General features: G+C 41.6%; 82 pseudogenes; all 82 read left to right on the top strand.

Moving 5' to 3' along the window:
- The first annotated feature begins 183 nt into the window (after positions 1-183).
- LOC142676396 (5S ribosomal RNA) lies at positions 184-302 on the top strand (annotated as a pseudogene).
- Positions 303-369: 67 nt separating this feature from the next.
- On the top strand, positions 370-488 carry LOC142676956 (5S ribosomal RNA; annotated as a pseudogene).
- Positions 489-555: 67 nt separating this feature from the next.
- Positions 556-674, top strand: LOC142676749 (5S ribosomal RNA; annotated as a pseudogene).
- Positions 675-741: 67 nt separating this feature from the next.
- Positions 742-860, top strand: LOC142676503 (5S ribosomal RNA; annotated as a pseudogene).
- Positions 861-927: 67 nt separating this feature from the next.
- On the top strand, positions 928-1,046 carry LOC142677056 (5S ribosomal RNA; annotated as a pseudogene).
- Positions 1,047-1,299: 253 nt separating this feature from the next.
- Positions 1,300-1,418, top strand: LOC142676415 (5S ribosomal RNA; annotated as a pseudogene).
- Positions 1,419-1,485: 67 nt separating this feature from the next.
- LOC142676959 (5S ribosomal RNA) lies at positions 1,486-1,604 on the top strand (annotated as a pseudogene).
- A 253-nt stretch (positions 1,605-1,857) lies between these two features.
- On the top strand, positions 1,858-1,976 carry LOC142676792 (5S ribosomal RNA; annotated as a pseudogene).
- A 67-nt stretch (positions 1,977-2,043) lies between these two features.
- On the top strand, positions 2,044-2,162 carry LOC142677044 (5S ribosomal RNA; annotated as a pseudogene).
- A 67-nt stretch (positions 2,163-2,229) lies between these two features.
- LOC142676599 (5S ribosomal RNA) lies at positions 2,230-2,348 on the top strand (annotated as a pseudogene).
- Positions 2,349-2,415: 67 nt separating this feature from the next.
- LOC142676944 (5S ribosomal RNA) lies at positions 2,416-2,534 on the top strand (annotated as a pseudogene).
- Positions 2,535-2,601: 67 nt separating this feature from the next.
- On the top strand, positions 2,602-2,720 carry LOC142676691 (5S ribosomal RNA; annotated as a pseudogene).
- A 67-nt stretch (positions 2,721-2,787) lies between these two features.
- On the top strand, positions 2,788-2,906 carry LOC142676490 (5S ribosomal RNA; annotated as a pseudogene).
- A 67-nt stretch (positions 2,907-2,973) lies between these two features.
- LOC142676815 (5S ribosomal RNA) lies at positions 2,974-3,092 on the top strand (annotated as a pseudogene).
- Positions 3,093-3,159: 67 nt separating this feature from the next.
- On the top strand, positions 3,160-3,278 carry LOC142676618 (5S ribosomal RNA; annotated as a pseudogene).
- A 67-nt stretch (positions 3,279-3,345) lies between these two features.
- On the top strand, positions 3,346-3,464 carry LOC142676932 (5S ribosomal RNA; annotated as a pseudogene).
- Positions 3,465-3,531: 67 nt separating this feature from the next.
- Positions 3,532-3,650, top strand: LOC142676463 (5S ribosomal RNA; annotated as a pseudogene).
- Positions 3,651-3,717: 67 nt separating this feature from the next.
- LOC142677040 (5S ribosomal RNA) lies at positions 3,718-3,836 on the top strand (annotated as a pseudogene).
- A 67-nt stretch (positions 3,837-3,903) lies between these two features.
- Positions 3,904-4,022, top strand: LOC142676646 (5S ribosomal RNA; annotated as a pseudogene).
- A 253-nt stretch (positions 4,023-4,275) lies between these two features.
- Positions 4,276-4,394, top strand: LOC142677033 (5S ribosomal RNA; annotated as a pseudogene).
- A 67-nt stretch (positions 4,395-4,461) lies between these two features.
- LOC142676540 (5S ribosomal RNA) lies at positions 4,462-4,580 on the top strand (annotated as a pseudogene).
- A 67-nt stretch (positions 4,581-4,647) lies between these two features.
- On the top strand, positions 4,648-4,766 carry LOC142676407 (5S ribosomal RNA; annotated as a pseudogene).
- A 67-nt stretch (positions 4,767-4,833) lies between these two features.
- LOC142676864 (5S ribosomal RNA) lies at positions 4,834-4,952 on the top strand (annotated as a pseudogene).
- Positions 4,953-5,205: 253 nt separating this feature from the next.
- LOC142676549 (5S ribosomal RNA) lies at positions 5,206-5,324 on the top strand (annotated as a pseudogene).
- A 67-nt stretch (positions 5,325-5,391) lies between these two features.
- Positions 5,392-5,510, top strand: LOC142676976 (5S ribosomal RNA; annotated as a pseudogene).
- A 253-nt stretch (positions 5,511-5,763) lies between these two features.
- Positions 5,764-5,882, top strand: LOC142676765 (5S ribosomal RNA; annotated as a pseudogene).
- A 67-nt stretch (positions 5,883-5,949) lies between these two features.
- On the top strand, positions 5,950-6,068 carry LOC142676689 (5S ribosomal RNA; annotated as a pseudogene).
- A 67-nt stretch (positions 6,069-6,135) lies between these two features.
- LOC142676863 (5S ribosomal RNA) lies at positions 6,136-6,254 on the top strand (annotated as a pseudogene).
- A 67-nt stretch (positions 6,255-6,321) lies between these two features.
- LOC142676350 (5S ribosomal RNA) lies at positions 6,322-6,440 on the top strand (annotated as a pseudogene).
- A 67-nt stretch (positions 6,441-6,507) lies between these two features.
- LOC142676782 (5S ribosomal RNA) lies at positions 6,508-6,626 on the top strand (annotated as a pseudogene).
- Positions 6,627-6,693: 67 nt separating this feature from the next.
- On the top strand, positions 6,694-6,812 carry LOC142676644 (5S ribosomal RNA; annotated as a pseudogene).
- A 67-nt stretch (positions 6,813-6,879) lies between these two features.
- Positions 6,880-6,998, top strand: LOC142676612 (5S ribosomal RNA; annotated as a pseudogene).
- Positions 6,999-7,224: 226 nt separating this feature from the next.
- LOC142676954 (5S ribosomal RNA) lies at positions 7,225-7,343 on the top strand (annotated as a pseudogene).
- A 439-nt stretch (positions 7,344-7,782) lies between these two features.
- Positions 7,783-7,901, top strand: LOC142676700 (5S ribosomal RNA; annotated as a pseudogene).
- A 65-nt stretch (positions 7,902-7,966) lies between these two features.
- On the top strand, positions 7,967-8,085 carry LOC142676452 (5S ribosomal RNA; annotated as a pseudogene).
- Positions 8,086-8,152: 67 nt separating this feature from the next.
- Positions 8,153-8,271, top strand: LOC142676836 (5S ribosomal RNA; annotated as a pseudogene).
- Positions 8,272-8,338: 67 nt separating this feature from the next.
- On the top strand, positions 8,339-8,457 carry LOC142676624 (5S ribosomal RNA; annotated as a pseudogene).
- Positions 8,458-8,524: 67 nt separating this feature from the next.
- Positions 8,525-8,643, top strand: LOC142676636 (5S ribosomal RNA; annotated as a pseudogene).
- A 67-nt stretch (positions 8,644-8,710) lies between these two features.
- On the top strand, positions 8,711-8,829 carry LOC142676514 (5S ribosomal RNA; annotated as a pseudogene).
- A 253-nt stretch (positions 8,830-9,082) lies between these two features.
- LOC142676517 (5S ribosomal RNA) lies at positions 9,083-9,201 on the top strand (annotated as a pseudogene).
- A 67-nt stretch (positions 9,202-9,268) lies between these two features.
- Positions 9,269-9,387, top strand: LOC142676645 (5S ribosomal RNA; annotated as a pseudogene).
- Positions 9,388-9,454: 67 nt separating this feature from the next.
- LOC142676760 (5S ribosomal RNA) lies at positions 9,455-9,573 on the top strand (annotated as a pseudogene).
- Positions 9,574-9,640: 67 nt separating this feature from the next.
- On the top strand, positions 9,641-9,759 carry LOC142676404 (5S ribosomal RNA; annotated as a pseudogene).
- Positions 9,760-9,826: 67 nt separating this feature from the next.
- LOC142676890 (5S ribosomal RNA) lies at positions 9,827-9,945 on the top strand (annotated as a pseudogene).
- Positions 9,946-10,012: 67 nt separating this feature from the next.
- On the top strand, positions 10,013-10,131 carry LOC142677014 (5S ribosomal RNA; annotated as a pseudogene).
- Positions 10,132-10,198: 67 nt separating this feature from the next.
- LOC142676571 (5S ribosomal RNA) lies at positions 10,199-10,317 on the top strand (annotated as a pseudogene).
- A 67-nt stretch (positions 10,318-10,384) lies between these two features.
- Positions 10,385-10,503, top strand: LOC142676541 (5S ribosomal RNA; annotated as a pseudogene).
- A 439-nt stretch (positions 10,504-10,942) lies between these two features.
- Positions 10,943-11,061, top strand: LOC142676748 (5S ribosomal RNA; annotated as a pseudogene).
- Positions 11,062-11,128: 67 nt separating this feature from the next.
- LOC142676451 (5S ribosomal RNA) lies at positions 11,129-11,247 on the top strand (annotated as a pseudogene).
- Positions 11,248-11,500: 253 nt separating this feature from the next.
- LOC142676987 (5S ribosomal RNA) lies at positions 11,501-11,619 on the top strand (annotated as a pseudogene).
- A 67-nt stretch (positions 11,620-11,686) lies between these two features.
- LOC142676799 (5S ribosomal RNA) lies at positions 11,687-11,805 on the top strand (annotated as a pseudogene).
- A 67-nt stretch (positions 11,806-11,872) lies between these two features.
- LOC142676919 (5S ribosomal RNA) lies at positions 11,873-11,991 on the top strand (annotated as a pseudogene).
- Positions 11,992-12,058: 67 nt separating this feature from the next.
- Positions 12,059-12,177, top strand: LOC142676570 (5S ribosomal RNA; annotated as a pseudogene).
- Positions 12,178-12,430: 253 nt separating this feature from the next.
- LOC142676907 (5S ribosomal RNA) lies at positions 12,431-12,549 on the top strand (annotated as a pseudogene).
- A 67-nt stretch (positions 12,550-12,616) lies between these two features.
- On the top strand, positions 12,617-12,735 carry LOC142676846 (5S ribosomal RNA; annotated as a pseudogene).
- Positions 12,736-12,988: 253 nt separating this feature from the next.
- Positions 12,989-13,107, top strand: LOC142676889 (5S ribosomal RNA; annotated as a pseudogene).
- Positions 13,108-13,174: 67 nt separating this feature from the next.
- Positions 13,175-13,293, top strand: LOC142676364 (5S ribosomal RNA; annotated as a pseudogene).
- A 67-nt stretch (positions 13,294-13,360) lies between these two features.
- On the top strand, positions 13,361-13,479 carry LOC142677008 (5S ribosomal RNA; annotated as a pseudogene).
- Positions 13,480-13,546: 67 nt separating this feature from the next.
- LOC142676979 (5S ribosomal RNA) lies at positions 13,547-13,665 on the top strand (annotated as a pseudogene).
- Positions 13,666-13,732: 67 nt separating this feature from the next.
- Positions 13,733-13,851, top strand: LOC142676998 (5S ribosomal RNA; annotated as a pseudogene).
- Positions 13,852-13,918: 67 nt separating this feature from the next.
- On the top strand, positions 13,919-14,037 carry LOC142676361 (5S ribosomal RNA; annotated as a pseudogene).
- Positions 14,038-14,104: 67 nt separating this feature from the next.
- LOC142676565 (5S ribosomal RNA) lies at positions 14,105-14,223 on the top strand (annotated as a pseudogene).
- Positions 14,224-14,290: 67 nt separating this feature from the next.
- LOC142676790 (5S ribosomal RNA) lies at positions 14,291-14,409 on the top strand (annotated as a pseudogene).
- Positions 14,410-14,476: 67 nt separating this feature from the next.
- Positions 14,477-14,595, top strand: LOC142676941 (5S ribosomal RNA; annotated as a pseudogene).
- A 67-nt stretch (positions 14,596-14,662) lies between these two features.
- LOC142676656 (5S ribosomal RNA) lies at positions 14,663-14,781 on the top strand (annotated as a pseudogene).
- A 67-nt stretch (positions 14,782-14,848) lies between these two features.
- LOC142676643 (5S ribosomal RNA) lies at positions 14,849-14,967 on the top strand (annotated as a pseudogene).
- Positions 14,968-15,034: 67 nt separating this feature from the next.
- On the top strand, positions 15,035-15,153 carry LOC142676819 (5S ribosomal RNA; annotated as a pseudogene).
- A 67-nt stretch (positions 15,154-15,220) lies between these two features.
- Positions 15,221-15,339, top strand: LOC142676794 (5S ribosomal RNA; annotated as a pseudogene).
- A 67-nt stretch (positions 15,340-15,406) lies between these two features.
- LOC142676746 (5S ribosomal RNA) lies at positions 15,407-15,525 on the top strand (annotated as a pseudogene).
- Positions 15,526-15,592: 67 nt separating this feature from the next.
- LOC142676852 (5S ribosomal RNA) lies at positions 15,593-15,711 on the top strand (annotated as a pseudogene).
- A 67-nt stretch (positions 15,712-15,778) lies between these two features.
- On the top strand, positions 15,779-15,897 carry LOC142676493 (5S ribosomal RNA; annotated as a pseudogene).
- Positions 15,898-16,150: 253 nt separating this feature from the next.
- LOC142676978 (5S ribosomal RNA) lies at positions 16,151-16,269 on the top strand (annotated as a pseudogene).
- Positions 16,270-16,494: 225 nt separating this feature from the next.
- Positions 16,495-16,613, top strand: LOC142677050 (5S ribosomal RNA; annotated as a pseudogene).
- A 67-nt stretch (positions 16,614-16,680) lies between these two features.
- LOC142676635 (5S ribosomal RNA) lies at positions 16,681-16,799 on the top strand (annotated as a pseudogene).
- Positions 16,800-17,052: 253 nt separating this feature from the next.
- Positions 17,053-17,171, top strand: LOC142676789 (5S ribosomal RNA; annotated as a pseudogene).
- A 67-nt stretch (positions 17,172-17,238) lies between these two features.
- LOC142676655 (5S ribosomal RNA) lies at positions 17,239-17,357 on the top strand (annotated as a pseudogene).
- A 67-nt stretch (positions 17,358-17,424) lies between these two features.
- LOC142676642 (5S ribosomal RNA) lies at positions 17,425-17,543 on the top strand (annotated as a pseudogene).
- A 67-nt stretch (positions 17,544-17,610) lies between these two features.
- Positions 17,611-17,729, top strand: LOC142676818 (5S ribosomal RNA; annotated as a pseudogene).
- A 67-nt stretch (positions 17,730-17,796) lies between these two features.
- On the top strand, positions 17,797-17,915 carry LOC142676569 (5S ribosomal RNA; annotated as a pseudogene).
- A 67-nt stretch (positions 17,916-17,982) lies between these two features.
- Positions 17,983-18,101, top strand: LOC142676745 (5S ribosomal RNA; annotated as a pseudogene).
- Positions 18,102-18,168: 67 nt separating this feature from the next.
- On the top strand, positions 18,169-18,287 carry LOC142676400 (5S ribosomal RNA; annotated as a pseudogene).
- A 67-nt stretch (positions 18,288-18,354) lies between these two features.
- Positions 18,355-18,473, top strand: LOC142676508 (5S ribosomal RNA; annotated as a pseudogene).
- Positions 18,474-18,510: the final 37 nt, after the last annotated feature.

The raw sequence follows: 18,510 nt of genomic DNA, 5'->3' as shown, positions 1-18,510 counted from the left end.
AATGGCCATTCTAAGCTGAATGTGCCTGCTCTCGTCAGAACGCAGAAGTTACACAGTTTAAGGCCTCGCTAGTACCAGTGTTTGAGACTGTCTGGGAATCCGTGGTGCGGTTGAATTTTTATTATGTAGTTTAGATTTTGTTTCACAATCGATTAAAAAGGACTATGGATTAAAGCATTTAATGTCAATGGCCATTCTAAGCTGAATGTCCCTGCTCTCGTCAGATCACAGAAGTTACACAGCTTAAGGCCTCGCTAGTACCAGTGTGGGAGACAGTCTGGGAATCCGTGGTGCGGTTGACTTTTTATTATGTCGTTTAGATTTTGTTTCACAATCGATTAAAAAGGACTATGGATTAAAGCATTTAATGTCAATGGCCATTCTAAGCTGAATGTGCCTGCTCTCGTCAGATCGCAGAAGTTACACAGCTTAAGGCCTCGCTAGTACCAGTGTGGGAGACTGTCTGGGAATCCGTGGTGCGGTTGACTTTTTATTATGTCGTTTAGATTTTGTTTCACAATAGATTAAATAGGACTATGGATTAAAGCATTTAACGTCAATGGCCATTCTAAGCTGAATGTGCCTGCTCTCGTCAGATCGCAGAAGTTACACAGCTTAAGGCCTCGCTAGTACCAGTGTGGGAGACTGTCTGGGAATCCGTGGTGCGGTTGAATTTTTATTATGTCGTTTAGATTTTGTTTCACAATCGATTAAAAAGGACTATGGATTAAAGCATTTAATGTCAATGGCCATTCTAAGCTGAATGTCCCTGCTCTCGTCAGATCGCAGAAGTTACACAGCTTAAGGCCTCACTAGTACCAGAGTGGGAGACTGTCTGGGAATCTGTGGTGCGGTTGACTTTTTATTATGTCGTTTAGATTTTGTTTCACAATCGATTAAAAAGGACTATGGATTAAAGCATTTAACGTCAATGGCCATTCTAAGCTGAATGTGCCTGCTCTCGTCAGATCGCAGAAGTTACACAGCTTAAGGCCTCGCTAGTACCAGTGTCGGAGACTGTCTGGAAATCCGTGGTGCGGTTGACTTTTTATTATGTCGTTTAGATTTTGTTTCACAATAGATTAAATAGGACTATGGATTAAAGCATTTAACGTCAATGGCCATTCTAAGCTGAATGTCCCTGCTCTCGTCAGATCGCATAAGTTACACAGCTTAACGCCTCGCTAGTACCAGTGTGGGAGACTGTCTGGGAATCCGTGGTGCGGTTGACTTTTTATTATGTCGTTTAGATTTTGTTTCACAATAGATTAAATAGGACTATGGATTAAAGCATTTAACGTCAATGGCCATTCTAAGCTGAATGTGCCTGCTCTCGTCAGATCGCCGAAGTTGCACAGCTTAAGGCCTCGCTAGTACCAGTGTGGGAGACTGTCTGGGAATCCGTGGTGCGGTTGACTTTTTATTATGTTGTTTAGATTTTGTTTCACAATAGATTAAATAGGACTATGGATTAAGGCTTTTAATGTCAATGGCCATTCTAAGCTGAATGTGCCTGCTCTCGTCAGATCGCAGAAGTTACACAGCGTAAGGCCTCGCTAGTACCAGTGTGGGAAACTGTCTGGGAATCCGTGGTGCGGTTGACTTTTTATTATGTCGTTTAGATTTTCTTTCACAATCGATTAAAAAGGACTATGGATTAAAGCATTTAATGTCAATGGCCATTCTAAGCTGAATGTGCCTGCTCTCGTTAGATCGCAGAAGTTACACAGCTTAACGCCTCGCTAGTACCAGTGTGGGAGACTGTCTGGGAATTCGTGGTGCAGGTGACTTTTTATTATGTCGTTTAGATTATGTTTCACAATAGATTAAATAGGACTATGGATTAAAGCATTTAACGTCAATGGCCATTCTAAGCTGAATGTGCCTGCTCTCGTCAGAACGCAGAAGTTACACAGCTTAAGACCTCGCTAGTACCAGTGTGGGAGACTGTCTGGGAATCCGTGGCGCGGTTGAATTTTTATTATGTCGTTTAGATTTTGTTTCACAATAGATTAAAAAGGACTATGGATTAAAGCATTTAATGTCAATGGCCATTCTAAGCTGAATGTCCCTGTTCTCGTCAGATCGCAGAAGTTACACAGCTTAAGGCCTCGCTAGTACCTGTGTGGGAGACTGTCTGGGAATCCGTGGTGCGGTTGAGTTTTTATTATGTTGTTTAGATTTTGTTTCACAATAGATTAAATAGGACTATGGATTAAGGCTTTTAACGTCAATGGCCATTCTAAGCTGAAAGTGCCTGCTCTCGTCAGATCGCAGAAGTTACACAGCTTAAGGCCTCGCTAGTACCAGTGTGGGAGACTGTCTGGGAATCCGTGGTGCGGTTGCCTTTTTATTATGTCGTTTAGATTTTGTTTCACAATCGATTAAAAAGGAGTATGGATTAAAGCATTTAACGTCAATGGCCATTCTAAGCTGAATGTGCCTGCTCTCGTCAGATCGCAGAAGTTACACAGCTTAAGGCCTCGCTAGTACCAGTGTGGGAGACTGTCTGGGAATCCGTGGTGCGGTTGACTTTTTATTATGTAGTTTAGACTTTGTTTCACAATGGATTAAATAGGACTATGGATTAAAGCATTTAATGTCAATGGCCATTCTAAGCTGAATGTGCCTGCTCTCGTCAGATCGCAGAAGTTACACAGCTTAAGGCCTCGCTAGTACCAGTGTGGAAGACTGTCTGGGAATCCGTGGTGCGGTTGACTTTTTATTATGTCGTTTAGATTTTGTTTCACAATCAATTAAAAAGGACTATGGATTAAAGCATTTAATGTCAATGGCCATTCTAAGCTGAATGTCCCTGCTCTCGTCAGATCACAGAAGTTACACAGCTTAAGCCCTCGCTAGTACCAGAGTGGGAGACTGTCTGGGAATCTGTGGTGCGGTTGACTTTTTATTATGTCGTTTAGATTTTGTTTCACAATCGATTAAAAAGGACTATGGATTAAAGCATTTAACGTCAATGGCCATTCTAAACTGAATGTGCCTGCTCTCGTTAGATCGCAGAAGTTACACAGCTTAAGGCCTCGCTAGTACCAGTGTGGGAGACTGTCTGGGAATCCGTGGTGCGGTTGACTTTTTATTATGTCATTTAGATTTTGTTTCACAATAGATTAAATAGGACTATGGATTAAAGCATTTAACGTCAATGGCCATTCTAAGCTGAATGTCCCTGCTCTCGTCAGATCGCAGAAGTTACACAGCTTAAGGCCTCGCTAGTACCAGTGTGGGAGACTGTCTGGGAATCCGTGGTGCGGTTGACATTTTATTATGTCGTTTAGATTTTGTTTCACAATCGATTAAAAAGGACTATGGATTAAAGCATTTAATGTCAATGGCCATTCTAAGCTGAATGTGCCTGCTCTCGTCAGATCGCAGAAGTTACACAGCTTAAGGCCTCGCTAGTACCAGTGTGGGAGACTGTCTGGGAATCCGTGGTGCGGTTGACTTTTTATTATGTTGTTTAGATTTTGTTTCACAATAGATTAAATAGGACTATGAATTAAGGATTTTAATGTCAATGGCCATTCTAAGCTGAATGTGCCTGCTCTCGTGAGATTGCAGAAGTTACACAGCTTAAGGCCTCGCTAGTACCAGTGTCGGAGACTGTCTGGGAATCCGTGGTGCGGTTGACTATTTATTATGTCGTTTAGATTTTGTTTCACAATCGATTAAAAAGGACTATGGATTAAAGCATTTAATGTAAATGGCCATTCTAAGCTGAATGTGCCTGCTCTCGTCAGATCGCAGAAGTTACACAGCTTAAGGCCTCGCTAGTACCAGTGTGGGAGACTGTCTGAGAATCCGCGGTGCGGTTGACTTTTTATTATGTCGTTTAGATTTTGTTTCACAATAGATTAAATAGGACTATGGATTAAAGCATGTAACGTCAATGGCCATTCTAAGCTGAATGTGCCTGCTCTCGTCAGAACGCAGAAGTTACACAGCTTAAGGCCTCGCTAGTACCAGTGTGGGAGACTGTCTGGGAATCCGTGGTGCGGTTGAATTTTTATTATGTCGTTTAGATTTTGTTTCACAATCGATTAAAAAGGACTATGGATTAAAGCATTTAATGTCAATGGCCATTCTAAGCTAAATGTGCCTGCTCTTGTCAGATCGCAGAAGTTACACAGCTTAAAGCCTCGCTAGTACCAGTTTGAGAGACTGTCTGGGAATCCGTGGTGCGGTTGACTTTTTATTATGTCGTTTAGATTTTGTTTCACAATCGATTAAAAAGGACTATGGATTAAAGCATTTAATGTCAATGGCCATTCTAAGCTGAATGTCCCTGCTCTCGTCAGATCGCAGAAGTTACACAGCTTAAGGCCTCGCTAGTACCAGTGTGGGAGACTGTCTGGGAATCTGTGGTGCGGATGACTTTTCATTATGTCGTTTAGATTTTGTTTCACAATCGATTAAAAAGGACTATGGATTAAAGCATTTAATGTCAATGGCCATTCTAAGCTGAATGTGCCTGCTCTCGTCAGATCGCAGAAGTTACACAGCTTAAGGCCTCGCTAGTACCAGAGTGGGAGACTGTCTGGGAATCTGTGGTGCGGTTGACTTTTTATTATGTCGTTTAGATTTTGTTTCACAATCGATTAAAAAGGACTATGGATTAAAGCATTTAATGTCAATGGCCATTCTAAGCTGAATGTGCCTGCTCTCGTCAAATCGCAGAAGTTACACAGCTTAAGGCCTCGCTAGTACCAGTGTCGGAGACTGTCTGGGAATCCGTGGTGCGGTTGACTTTATATTATGTCGTTTAGATTTTGTTTCACAATCGATTAAAAAGGACTATGGATTAAAACATTTAATGTCAATGGCCATTCTAAGCTGAATGTCCCTGCTCTCGTCAGATCGCAGAAGTTACACAGCTAAAGGCCTTGCTAGTACCAGTGTGGGAGACTGTCTGGGAATCCGTGGTGCGGTTGACTTTTTATTATGTTGTTTAGATTATGTTTCACAATAGATTAAATAGGACTATGGATTAAAGCCTTTAACATCAATGGCCATTCTAAGCTGAATGTCCCTGCTTTCGTCAGATCGCAAAAGTTACACAGTTTAAGGCCTCGCTAGTACCAGTGTGGGAGACTGTCTGGGAATCCGTGGTGCGGTTGACTTTTTATTATGTCGTTTAGATTTTGTTTCACAATCGATTAAAAAGGACTATGGATTAAAGCATTTAATGTCAATGGCCATTCTAAGCTGAATGTGCCTGCTCTCGTCAGATCGCAGTAGTTACACAGCTTAAGGCCTCGCTAGTACCAGTGTGGGAGACTGTCTGGGAATACGTGGTGCGGTTGACTTTTTATTATGTCGTTTAGATTTTGTTTCACAATCGATTAAAAAGGACTATGGATTAAAGCATTTAATGTCAATGGCTATTCTAAGCTGAGTGTTCCTGCTCTCGTCAGATCGCCGAAGTTACGCAGCTTAAGGCCTCGCTAGTACCAGTGTGGGAGACTGTCTGGGAATCCGTGGTGCGGTTGACTTTTTATTATGTCGTTTAGATTTTGTTTCACAATCGATTAAAAAGGACTATGGATTAAAGCATTTAATGTCAATGGCCATTCTAAGCTAAATGTGCCTGCTCTCGCCAGAACGCAGAAGTTACACAGCTTAAGGTCTCGCTAGTACTAGTGTGGGAGACTGTCTGGGAATCCGTGGTGCGGTTGAATTTTTATTATGTCGTTTAGATTTTGTTTCACAATCGATTAAAAAGGACTATGGATTAAAGCATTTAATGTCAATGGCCATTCTAAGCTGAATGTGCCTGCTCTCGTCAGATCGCAGAAGTTACACAGCTTAAGGCCTCGCTAGTACCAGTGTCGGAGACTGTCTGGGAATCCGTGGTGCGGTTGACTTTTTATTATGTCGTTTAGATTTTGTTTCACAATAGATTAAATAGGACTATGGATTAAAGCGTTTAACGTCAATCGCCATTCTAAGCTGAATGTGCCTGCTCTTGTCAGAACGCAGAAGTTACACAGCTTAAGGCCTCGCTAGTACTAGTGTGGGAGACTGTCTGGGAATCCGTGGTGCGGTTGAATTTTTATTATGTCGTTTCGATTTTGTTTCACAATCGATTAAAAAGGACTATGGATTAAAGCATTTAATGTCAATGGCCATTCTAAGCTGAATGTCCCTGCTCTCGTCAGATCGCAGAAGTTACACAGCTTAAGGCCTTGCTAGTACCAGTGTGGGAGACTGTCTGGGAATCTGTGGTGCGGTTGACTTTTTATTATGTTGTTTAGATTTTGTTTCACAATAGATTAAATAGGACTATGGATTAAAGCATTTAACGTCAATGGCCATTCTAAGCTGAATGTCCCTGCTCTCGTCAGATCGCAGAAGTTACACAGCTTAAGGCCTCGCTAGTACCAGTGTGGGAGACTGTCTGGGAATCCGTGGTGCTGTTGACTTTTTATTATGTCGTTTAGATTTTGTTTCACAATCGATTAAAAAGGACTATGGATTAAAGCATTTAATGTCAATGGCCATTCTAAGCTGAATGTGCCTGCTCTCGTCAGATCGCCGAAGTTACACAGCTTAAGGCCTCGCTAGTACCAGTGTGGGAGACTGTCTGGGAATCCGTGGTGCGGTTGACTTTTTATTATGTCGTTTAGATTTTGTTTCACAATAGATTAAATAGGACTATGGATTAAAGCATTGAACGTCAATGGCCATTCTAAGCTGAATGTGCCTGCTCTCGTCAGAACGCAGAAGTTACACAGCTTAAGGCCTCGCTAGTACCAGTGTGGGAGACTGTCTGGGAATCCGTGGTGCGGTTGACTTTTTATTATGTCATTTAGATTTTGTTTCACAATCGATTAAAAAGGACTATGGATTAAAGCATTTAATGTCAATGGCCATTCTAAGCTGAATATGCCTGCTCTCGTCAGATCGCAGAAGTTACTCAGCTTAAGGCCTCGCTAGTACCAGTGTGGGAGACTGTCTGGGAATCCGTGGTGCGGTTGACTTTTTATTATGTCGTTTAGATTTTGTTTCACAATCGATTAAAAAGGACTATGGATTAAAGCATTTAATGTCAATGGCCATTCTAAGCTGAATGTGCCTGCTCTCGTCAGATTGCAGAAGTTACACAGCTTAAGGCCTCGCTAGTACCAGAGTGGGAGACTTTTTATTATGTCGTTTAGATTTTGTTTCACAATAGATTAAATAGGACTATGGATTAAAGCATTTAACGTCAATGGCCATTCTAAACTGAATGTCCCTGCTCTCGTCAGATCGCAGAAGTTACACAGCTTAAGGCCTCGCTAGTACCAGTGTGGGAGACTGTCTGGGAATCCGTGGTGCGGTTGACGTTTTATTATGTCGTTTAGATTTTGTTTCACAATCGATTAAAAAGGACTATGGATTAAAGCATTTAATGTCAATGGCCATTCTAAGCTGAATGTCCCTGCTTTCGTTAGATCGCAGAAGTTACACAGCTTAACACCTCGCTAGTACCAGTGTGGGAGACTGTCTGGGAATCCGTGGTGCGGTTTACTTATTATTATGTCGGTTAGATTTTGTTTCACAATAGATTAAATAGGACTATGGATTAAAGCATTTAAAGTCAATGGCCATTCTAAGCTGAATGTGCCTGCTCTTGTCAGTTCGCAGAAGTTACACAGCTTAAGGCCTCGCTAGTACCAGTGTGGGAGACTGTCTGGGAATCCGTGATGAGGTTGAATTTTTATTATGTCGTTTAGATTTTGTTTCACAATCGTTTAAATAGGACTATGGATTAAGGATTTTAATGTCAATGGCCATTCTAAGCTGAATGTGCCTGCTCTCGTCAGATCGCAGAAGTTACACAGCTTAAGGCCTCGCTAGTACCAGTGTGGGAGACTGTCTGGGAATCCGTGGTGCGGTTTACTTTTTATTATGTCGTTTAGATTTTGTTTCACAATCGATTAAAAAGGTATGGATTAAAGCATTAAATGTCAATGGCCATTCTAAGCTGAATGTGCCTGCTCTCGTCAGATCGCAGAAGTTACATAGATTAAGGCCTCGCTAGTACCAGTGTGGGAGACTGTCTGGGAATCCGTGGTGCGGTTGAATTTTTATTATGTCGTTTAGATTTTGTTTCACAATCGATTAAAAAGGACTATGGATTAAAGCATTTAATGTCAATGGCCATTCTAAGCTGAATGTACCTGCTCTCGTCAGATCGCAGAAGTTACACAGCTAAAGCCCTCGCTAGTACCAGTGTGGGAGACTGTCTGGGAATCCGTGGTGCGGTTGACTTTTTATTATGTTGTTTAGATTTTGTTTCACAATAGATTAAATAGGACTATGGATTAAGGCTTTTAATGTCAATGGCCATTCTAAGCTTAATGTGCCTGCTCTCGTCAGATCGCAGAAGTTACACAGCTTAAGGCCTCGCTAGTACCAGTGTGGGAGACTGTCTGGGAATCCGTGGTGCGGTTGACTTTTTATTATGTTGTTTAGATTTTGTTTTACAATAGATTAAATAGGACTATGGATTAAGGCTTTTAATGTCAATGGCCATTCTAAGCTGAATGTGCCTGCTCTCGTCAGATCGCAGAAGTTACACAGCTTAAGACCTCGCTAGTACCAGTGTGGGAGACTGTCTGGGAATCCGTGGTGCGGTTGACTTTTTATTATGTAGTTTAGATTTTGTTTCACAATCGATTAAAAAGGACTATGGATTAAAGCATTTAATGTCAATGGCCATTCTAAGCTGAATGTGCCTGCTCTCGTTAGATCGTAGAAGTTACACAGCTTAACGCCTCGCTAGTACCAGTGTGGGAGACTGTCTGGGAATCCGTGGTGCGGTTGACTTTTTATTATGTCGTTTAGATTTTGTTTCACAATAGATTAAATAGGACTATGGATTAAAGCATTTAACGTCAATGGCCATTCAAAGCTGAATGTGCCTGCTCTCGTCAGAATGCAGAAGATACACAGCTTAAGGCCTCGCTAGTACCAGTGTGGGAGACTGTCTGGGAATCCGTGGTGCGGTTGAATTTTTATTATGTCGTTTAGATTTTGTTTCACAATCGATTAAAAAGGACTATGGATTAAAGCATTTAATGTCAATGGCCATTCTAAGCTGAATGTCCCTGCTCTCGTCAGATCGCAGAAGTTACACATCTTAAGGCCTCGCTAGTACCAGTGTGGGAGACTGTCTGGGAATCCGTGTTGCGGTTGACTTTTTATTATGTCGTTTAGATTTTGTTTCACAATAGATTAAATAGGACTATGGATTAAAACATTTAAAGTCAATGGCCATTCTAAGCTGAATGTGCCTGCTCTCGTCAGAACGCAGAAGTTACACAGCTTAAGGCCTCGCTAGTACCAGTGTGGGAGACTGTCTGGGAATCCGTGGTGCGGTTGAATTTTTATTATGTCGTTTAGATTTTGTTTCACAATCGATTAAAAAGGACTATGGATTAAGGCTTTTAATGTCAATGGCCATTCTAAGCTGAATGTGCCTGCTCTCATCAGATCGCAGAAGTTACATAGCTTAAGGCCTCGCTAGTACCAGTGTGGGAGACTGTCTGGGAATCCGTGGTGTGGTTGACTTTTTATTATGTCGTTTAGATTTTGTTTCACAATCGATTAAAAAGGACTATGGATTAAAGCATTTAATGTCAATGGCCATTCTAAGCTGAATGTGCCTGCTCTCGTTAGATCGCAGAAGTTACACAGCTTAACGCCTCGCTAGTACCAGTGTGGGAGACTGTCTGGGAGTCCGTGGTGCGGTTGACTTTTTATTATGTCGTTTAGATTTTGTTTCACAATAGATTAAATAGGACTATGGATTAAAGCATTTAAAGTCAATGGCCATTCTAAGCTGAATGTGCCTGCTCTCGTCAGTTCGCAGAAGTTACACAGCTTAAGGCCTCGCTAGTACCAGTGTGGGAGACTGTCTGGGAGTCCGTGGTGCGGTTGACTTTTTATTATGTTGTTTAGATTTTGTTTTACAATAGATTAAATAGGACTATGGATTAAAGCTTTTAATGTCAATGGCCATTCTAAGCTGAATGTGCCTGCTCTCGTCAGATCGCAGAAGTTACATAGCTTAAGGCCTCGCTAGTACCAGTGTGGGAGACTGTCTGGGAATCCGTGGTGCGGTTCACTTTTTATTATGTCGTTTACATTTTGTTTCACAATCGATTAAAAAGGACTATGGATTAAAGCATTTAATGTCAATGGCCATTCTAAGCTGAATGTCCCTGCTCTCGTCAGATCGCAGAAGTTACACAGCTTAAGGCCTCGCTAGTACCAGTGTGGGAGACTGTCTGGGAATCCGTGGTGCGGTTGACTTTTTATTATGTCGTTTAGATTTTGTTTCACAATCGATTAAAAAGGACTATGGATTAAAGCATTTAATGTCAATGGCCATTCTAAGCTGAATGTCCCTGCTCTCGTCAGATCGCAGAAGTTACACAGCTTAAGGGCTCGCTAGTACCAGTGTGGGAGACTGTCTGGGAATCCGTGGTGCGGTTAACTTTTTATTATGTCGTTTAGATTTTGTTTCACAATCGATTAAAAAGGACTATGGATTAAAGCATTTAATGTCAATGGCCATTCTAAGCTGAATGTCCCTGCTCTCATTAGATCGCAGAAGTTACACAGCTTAACACCTCGCTAGTACCAGTGTGGGAGACTGTCTGGGAATCCGTGGTGCGGTTTACTTATTATTATGTCGGTTAGATTTTGTTTCACAATAGATTAAATAGGACTATGGATTAAAGCATTTAAAGTCAATGGCCATTCTAAGCTGAATGTGCCTGCTCTTGTCAGTTCGCAGAAGTTACACAGCTTAAGGCCTCGCTAGTACCAGTGTGGGAGACTGTCTGGGAATCCGTGATGAGGTTGAATTTTTATTATGTCGTTTAGATTTTGTTTCACAATCGTTTAAATAGGACTATGGATTAAGGATTTTAATGTCAATGGCCATTCTAAGCTGAATGTGCCTGCTCTCGTCAGATCGCAGAAGTTACACAGCTTAAGGCCTCGCTAGTACCAGTGTGGGAGACTGTCTGGGAATCCGTGGTGCGGTTGAATTTTTATTATGTCGTTTAGATTTTGTTTCACAATCGATTAAAAAGGACTATGGATTAAAGCATTAAATGTCAATGGCCATTCTAAGCTGAATGTGCCTGCTCTCGTCAGATCGCAGAAGTTACATAGATTAAGGCCTCGCTAGTACCAGTGTGGGAGACTGTCTGGGAATCCGTGGTGCGGTTGAATTTTTATTATGTTGTTTAGATTTTGTTTCACAATCGATTAAAAAGGACTATGGATTAAAACATTTAATGTCAATGGCCATTCTAAGCTGAATGTGCCTGCTCTCGTCAGATTTCAGAAGTTACACAGCTAAAGCCCTCGCTAGTACCAGTGTGGGAGACTGTCTGGGAATCCGTGGTGTGGTTGACTTTTTATTATGTAGTTTAGATTTTGTTTCACAATCGATTAAAAAGGACTATGGATTAAAGCATTTAACGTCAATGGCCATTCAAAGCTGAATGTTCCTGCTCTCGTCAGAACGCAGAAGTTACACAGCTTAAGGCCTCGCTAGTACCAGTGTGGGAGACTGTCTGGGAATCCGTGGTGCGGTTGAATTTTTATTATGTCGTTTAGATTTTGTTTCACAATCGATTAAAAAGGACTATGGATTAAAGCGTTTAATGTCAATGGCCATTCTAAGCTGAATGTCCCTGCTCTCGTCAGATCGCAGAAGTTACACAGCTTAAGGCCTCGCTAGTACCAGTGTGGGAGACTGTCTTGGAATCCGTGGTGCGGTTGACTTTTTATTATGTCGTTTAGATTTTGTTTCACAATAGATTAAATAGGACTATGGATTAAAGCATTTAAAGTCAATGGCCATTCTAAGCTGAATGTGCCTGCTCTCGTCAGATCGCAGAAGTTACACAGCTTAAGGCCTCGCTAGTACCAGTGTGGGAGACTGTCTGGGAATCCGTGGTGCGGTTGACTTTTTATTATGTCGTTTAGATTTTGTTTCACAATCGATTAAAAAGGACTATGGATTAAAGCATTTAATGTCAATGGCCATTCTAAGCTGAATGTCCCTGCTCTCGTCAGATCGCAGAAGTTACACAGCTTAAGGCCTCGCTAGTACCAGTGTGGGAGACTGTCTGGGAATCCGTGGTGCGGTTGACTTTTTATTATGTCGTTTAGATTTTGTTTCACAATCGATTAAAAAGGACTATGGATTAAAGCATTTAATGTCAATGGCCATTCTAAGCTGAATGTGCCTGCTCTCGTCAGATTGCAGAAGTTACAGAGATTAAGGCCTCGCTAGTACCAGTGTGGGAGACTATCTGGTAATCCGTGGTGCGGTTGACTTTTTATTATGTTGTTTAGATTTTGTTTCACAATAGATTAAATAGGACTATGGATTAAGACTTTTAATGTCAATGGCCATTCTAAGCTGAATGTGCCTGCTCTCGTCAGATCGCAGAAGTTACACAGCTTAAGGCCTCGCTAGTACCAGTGTGGGAGACTGTCTGGGAATCCGTGGTGCGGTTGACTTTTTATTATGTTGTTTAGATTTTGTTTTACAATAGATTAAATAGGACTATGGATTAAGGCTTTTAATGTCAATGGCCATTCTAAGCTGAATGTGCCTGCTCTCGTCAGATCGCAGAAGTTACATAGCTTAAGGCCTTGCTAGTACCAGTGTGGGAGACTGTCTGGGAATCCGTGGTGCGGTTGACTTTTTATTATGTAGTTTAGATTTTGTTTCACAATCGATTAAAAAGGACTATGGATTAAAGCATTTAATGTCAATGGCCATTCTAAGCTGAATGTGCCTGCTCTCGTTAGATTGCAGAAGTTACACAGCTTAACGCCTCGCTAGTACCAGTGTGGGAGACTGTCTGGGAATCCGTGATGCGGTTGACTTTTTATTATGTCGTTTAGATTTTGTTTCACAATAGATTAAATAGGACTATGGATTAAAGCATTTAAAGTCAATGGCCATTCTAAGCTGAATGTGCCTGCTCTCGTCAGTTCGCAGAAGTTACACAGCTTAAGGCCTCGCTAGTACCAGTGTGGGAGACTGTCTGGGAGTCCGTGGTGCGGTTGACTTTTTATTATGTCGTTTAGATTTTGTTTCACAATAGATTAAATAGGACTATGGATTAAAGCATTTAAAGTCAATGGCCATTCTAAGCTGAATGTGCCTGCTCTCGTCAGTTTGCAGAAGTTACACAGCTTAAGGCCTCGCTAGTACCAGTGTGGGAGACTGTCTGGGAGTTCGTGGTGCGGTTGACTTTTTATTATGTTGTTTAGATTTTGTTTTACAATAGATTAAATAGGACTATGGATTAAGGCTTTTAATGTCAATGGCCATTCTAAGCTGAATGTGCCTGCTCTCGTCAGATCGCAGAAGTTACATAGCTTACGGCCTCGCTAGTACCAGTGTGGGAGACTGTCTGGGAATCCGTGGTGCGGTTGACTTTTTATTATGTCGTTTACATTTTGTTTCACAATCGATTAAAAAGGACTATGGATTAAAGCATTTAATGTCAATGGCCATTCTAAGCTGAATGTGCCTGCTCTCGTCAGATCGCAGAAGTTACACAGCATAAGGCTTCGCTAGTACCAGTGTGGGAGACTGTCTGGGAATCCGTGGTGCGGTTGACTTTTTATTATGTCGTTTAGATTTTGTTGCACAATCGATTAAAAAGGACTATGGATTAAAGCATTTAATGTCAATGGCCATTCTAAGCTGAATGTGCCTGCTCTCGTCAGATCGCAGAAGTTACACAGCTAAAGGCGTCGCTAGTACCAGTGTGGGAGACTGTCTGGGAATCCGTGGTGCGGTTGACTTTTTATTATGTCGTTTAGATTTTGTTTCACAATCGATTAAAAAGGACTATGGATTATAGCATTTAATGTCAATGGCCATTCTAAGCTGAATGTGCCTGCTCTCGTCAGAACGCAGAAGTTACACAGCTTAAGGCCTCGCTAGTACCAGTGTGGGAGACTGTCTGGGAATCCGTGTTGCGGTTGAATTTTTATTATGTCGTTTAGATTTTGTTTCACAATCGATTAAAAAGGACTATGGATTAAAACATTTAATGTCAATGGCCATTCTAAGCTGAATGTCCCTGCTCTCGTCAGATCGCAGAAGTTACACAGTTTAAGGCCTCGTTAGTACCAGTGTGGGAGACCGTCTGGGAATCCGTGGTGCGGTTGACTTTTTATTATGTTGTTTAGATTTTGTTTCACAATAGATTAAATAGGACTATGGATTAAGGCTTTTAATGTCAATGGCCATTCTAAGCTGAATGTGCCTGCTCTCGTCAGATCGCAGAAGTTACACAGCTTAAGGCCTCGCTAGTACCAGTGTGGCAGACTGTCTGGGAATCCGTGGTGCAGTTGACTTTTTATTATGTCGTTTAGATTTTGTTTTACAATCGATTAAAAAGGACTATGGATTAAAGCATTTAATGTCAATGGCCATTCTAAGCTGAATGTGCCTGCTCTCGTCAGATCGCAGAAGTTACACAGCTTAGGGCATCGCTAGTACCAGTGTGGGAGACTGTCTGGGAATCCGTGGTGCGGTTGACTTTTTATTATGTAGTTTAGATTTTGTTTCACAATAGATTAAATAGGACTATGGATTAAAGCATTTAACGTCAATGGCCATTCTAAGCTGAATGTGCCTGCTCTCGTCAGATCGCAGAAGTTACACAGCTTAAGGCCTCGCTAGTACCAGTGTGGGAGACTGTCTGGGAATCCGTGGTGCGGTTGCCTTTTTATTATGTCGTTTAGATTTTGTTTCACAATAGATTAAATAGGACTATGGATTAAAACATTTAAAGTCAATGGCCATTCTAAGCTGAATGTGCCTGCTCTCGTCAGAACGCAGAAGTTACACAGCTTAAGGCCTCGCTAGTACCAGTGTGGGAGACTGTCTGGGAATCCGTGGTGCGGTTGAATTTTTATTATGTCGTTTAGATTTTGTTTCACAATCGATTAAAAAGGACTATGGATTAAAGCATTTAATGTCAATGGCCATTCTAAGCTGAATGCCCCTGCTCTCGTCAGATCGCAGAAGTTACACAGCTTAAGGCCTCGCTAGTACCAGTGTGGGAGACTGTCTGGGAATCTGTGGTGCGGTTGAATTTTTATTATGTTGTTTAGATTTTGTTTCACAATCGATTAAAAAGGACTATGGATTAAAGCATTTAATGTCAATGGCCATTCTAAGCTGAATGTCCCTGCTCTCGTCAGATCGCAGAAGTTACACAGCTTAAGGCCTCGCTAGTACCAGTGTGGGAGCCTGTCTGGGAATCCGTGGTGCGGTTGACTTTTTATTGTGTCGTTTAGATTTTGTTTCACAATCGATTAAAAAGGACTATGGATTAAAGCATTTAATGTCAATGGCCATTCTAAGCTGAATGTGCCTGCTCTCGTCAGATCGCAGAAGTTACACAGCTTAAGGCCTCGCTAGTACCAGTGTGGGAGACTGTCTGGGAATCCGTGGTGCGGTTGAATTTTTATTATGTCGTTTAGATTTTGTTTCACAATCGATTAAAAAGGACTATGGATTAAAGCATTTAATGTCAATGGCCATTCTAAGCTGAATGTCCCTGCTCTCGTCAGATTGCAGAAGTTACACAGCTTAAGGCCTCGCTAGTACCAGTGTGGGAGACTGTCTGGGAATCCGTGGTGCGGTTGACTTTTTATTATGTCGTTTAGATTTTGTTTCACAATAGATTAAATAGGACTATGGATTAAAGCATTTAACGTCAATGGCCATTCTAAGCTGAATGTGCCTGTTCTCGTCAGAACGCAGAAGTTACACAGCTTAAGCCCTCGCTAGTACCAGTGTGGGAGACTGTCTGGGAATCTGTGGTGCGGTTGAATTTTTATTATGTTGTTTAGATTTTGTTTCACAATCGATTAAAAAGGACTATGGATTAAAGCATTTAATGTCAATGGCCATTCTAAGCTGAATGTCCCTGCTCTCGTCAGATCGCAGACGTTACACAGCTTAAGGCTTCGCTAGTACCAGTGTGTGAGACTGTCTGGGAATCTGTGGTGCGGTTGCCTTTTTATTATGTCGTTTAGATTTTGTTTCACAATCGATTAAAAAGGACTATGGATTAAAGCATTTAATGTCAATGGCCATTCTAAGCTGAATGTGCCTGCTCTCGTCAGATCGCAGAAGTTACACAGCATAAGGCTTCGCTAGTACCAGTGTGGGAGACTGTCTGGGAATCCGTGGTGCGGTTGACTTTTCATTATGTCGTTTAGATTTTGTTTCACAATCGATTAAAAAGGACTATGGATTAAAGCATTTAACGTCAATGGCCATTCTAAGCTGAATGTGCCTGCTCTCATCAGATCGCAGAAGTTACACAGCTTAAGGCCTCGCTAGTACCAGTGTGGGAGACTTTTTATTATGTCGTATCGATTTTGTTTCACAATAGATTAAATAGGACTATGGATTAAACCATTTAAGTCAATGGCCATTCTAAGCTGAATGTGCCTGCTCTCGTCAGAACGCAGAAGTTACACAGCTTAAGGCCACGCTAGTACCAGTGTGGGAGACTGTCTGGGAATCCGTGTTGCGGTTGAATTTTTATTATGTCGTTTAGATTTTGTTTCACAATCGATTAAATAGGACTATGGATTAAAAGATTTAACGTCAATGGCCATTCTAAGCTGAATGTGCCTGCTCTCGTCAGATCGCAGAAGTTACACAGCTTAAGGCTTCGCTAGTACCAGTGTGGGAGACTGTCTGGGAATCCGTGGTGCGGTTGACTTTTTATTATGTCGTTTAGATTTTGTTTCACAATCGATTTAAAAGGACTATGGATTAAAGCATTTAATGTCAATGGCCATTCTAAGCTGAATGTCCTTTCTCTCGTCAGATCGCAGAAGTTACACAGCTTAAGGCCTCGCTAGTACCAGTATGGGAGACTGTCTGGGAATCCGTGGTGTGGTTGCCTTTTTATTATGTCGTTTAGATTTTGATTCACAATCGATTAAAAAGGACTATGGATTAAAGCATTTAATGTCAATGGCCATTCTAAGCTGAATGTGCCTGCTCTCGTCAGATCGCAGAAGTTACACAGCTTAAGGCCTCGCTAGTACCAGTATGGGAGACTGTCTGGGAATCCGTGGTGTGGTTGCCTTTTTATTATGTCGTTTAGATTTTGATTCACAATCGATTAAAAAGGACTATGGATTAAAGCATTTAATGTCAATGGCCATTCTAAGCTGAATGTGCCTGCTCTCGTCAGATCGCAGAAGTTACACAGCTTAAGGCCTCGCTAGTACCAGTGTGGGAGACTGTCTGGGAATCCGTGGTGCGGTTGCCTTTTTATTATGTCGTTTAGATTTTGTTTCACAATAGATTAAATAGGACTATGGATTAAAACATTTAAAGTCAATGGCCATTCTAAGCTGAATGTGCCTGCTCTCGTCAGAACGCAGAAGTTACACAGCTTAAGGCCTCGCTAGTACCAGTGTGGGAGACTGTCTGGGAATCCGTGGTGCGGTTGAATTTTTATTATGTCGTTTAGATTTTGTTTCACAATCGATTAAAAAGGACTATGGATTAAAGCATTTAATGTCAATGGCCATTCTAAGCTGAATGCCCCTGCTCTCGTCAGATCGCAGAAGTTACACAGCTTAAGGCCTCGCTAGTACCAGTGTGGGAGACTGTCTGGGAATCTGTGGTGCGGTTGAATTTTTATTATGTTGTTTAGATTTTGTTTCACAATCGATTAAAAAGGACTATGGATTAAAGCATTTAATGTCAATGGCCATTCTAAGCTGAATGTCCCTGCTCTCGTCAGATCGCAGAAGTTACACAGCTTAAGGCCTCGCTAGTACCAGTGTGGGAGACTGTCTGGGAATCCGTGGTGCGGTTGACTTTTTATTGTGTCGTTTAGATTTTGTTTCACAATCGATTAAAAAGGACTATGGATTAAAGCATTTAATGTCAATGGCCATTCTAAGCTGAATGTGCCTGCTCTCGTCAGATCGCAGAAGTTACACAGCTTAAGGCCTCGCTAGTACCAGTGTGGGAGACTGTCTGGGAATCCGTGGTGCGGTTGAATTTTTATTATGTCGTTTAGATTTTGTTTCACAATAGATTAAATAGGACTATGGATTAAAGCATTTAACGTCAATGGCCATTCTAAGCTGAATGTGCCTGTTCTCGTCAGAACGCAGAAGTTACACAGCTTAAGCCCTCGCTAGTACCAGTGTGGGAGACTGTCTGGGAATCCGTGGTGCGGTTGAATTATTATTATGTCGTTTAGATTTTGTTTCACAATAGATTAAATAGGACTATGGATTAAAGCATTTAAAGTCAATGGCCATTCTAAGCTGAATGTGCCTGCTCTCGTCACAACGCAGAAGTTACACAGCTTAAGGCCTCGCTAGTACCAGTGTGGGAGACTGTCTGGGAATCCGTGGTGCGGTTGAATTTTTATTATGTCGTTTAGATTTTGTTTCACAATCGAT

Source organism: Rhinoderma darwinii, assembly GCF_050947455.1.
Source record: "Rhinoderma darwinii isolate aRhiDar2 chromosome 2 unlocalized genomic scaffold, aRhiDar2.hap1 SUPER_2_unloc_30, whole genome shotgun sequence".
NCBI classification, from domain to species: domain Eukaryota; kingdom Metazoa; phylum Chordata; class Amphibia; order Anura; family Rhinodermatidae; genus Rhinoderma; species Rhinoderma darwinii.
Note: the sequence above shows the minus strand (reverse complement) of the source record. Positions and strands in the feature narration are given on the sequence as shown.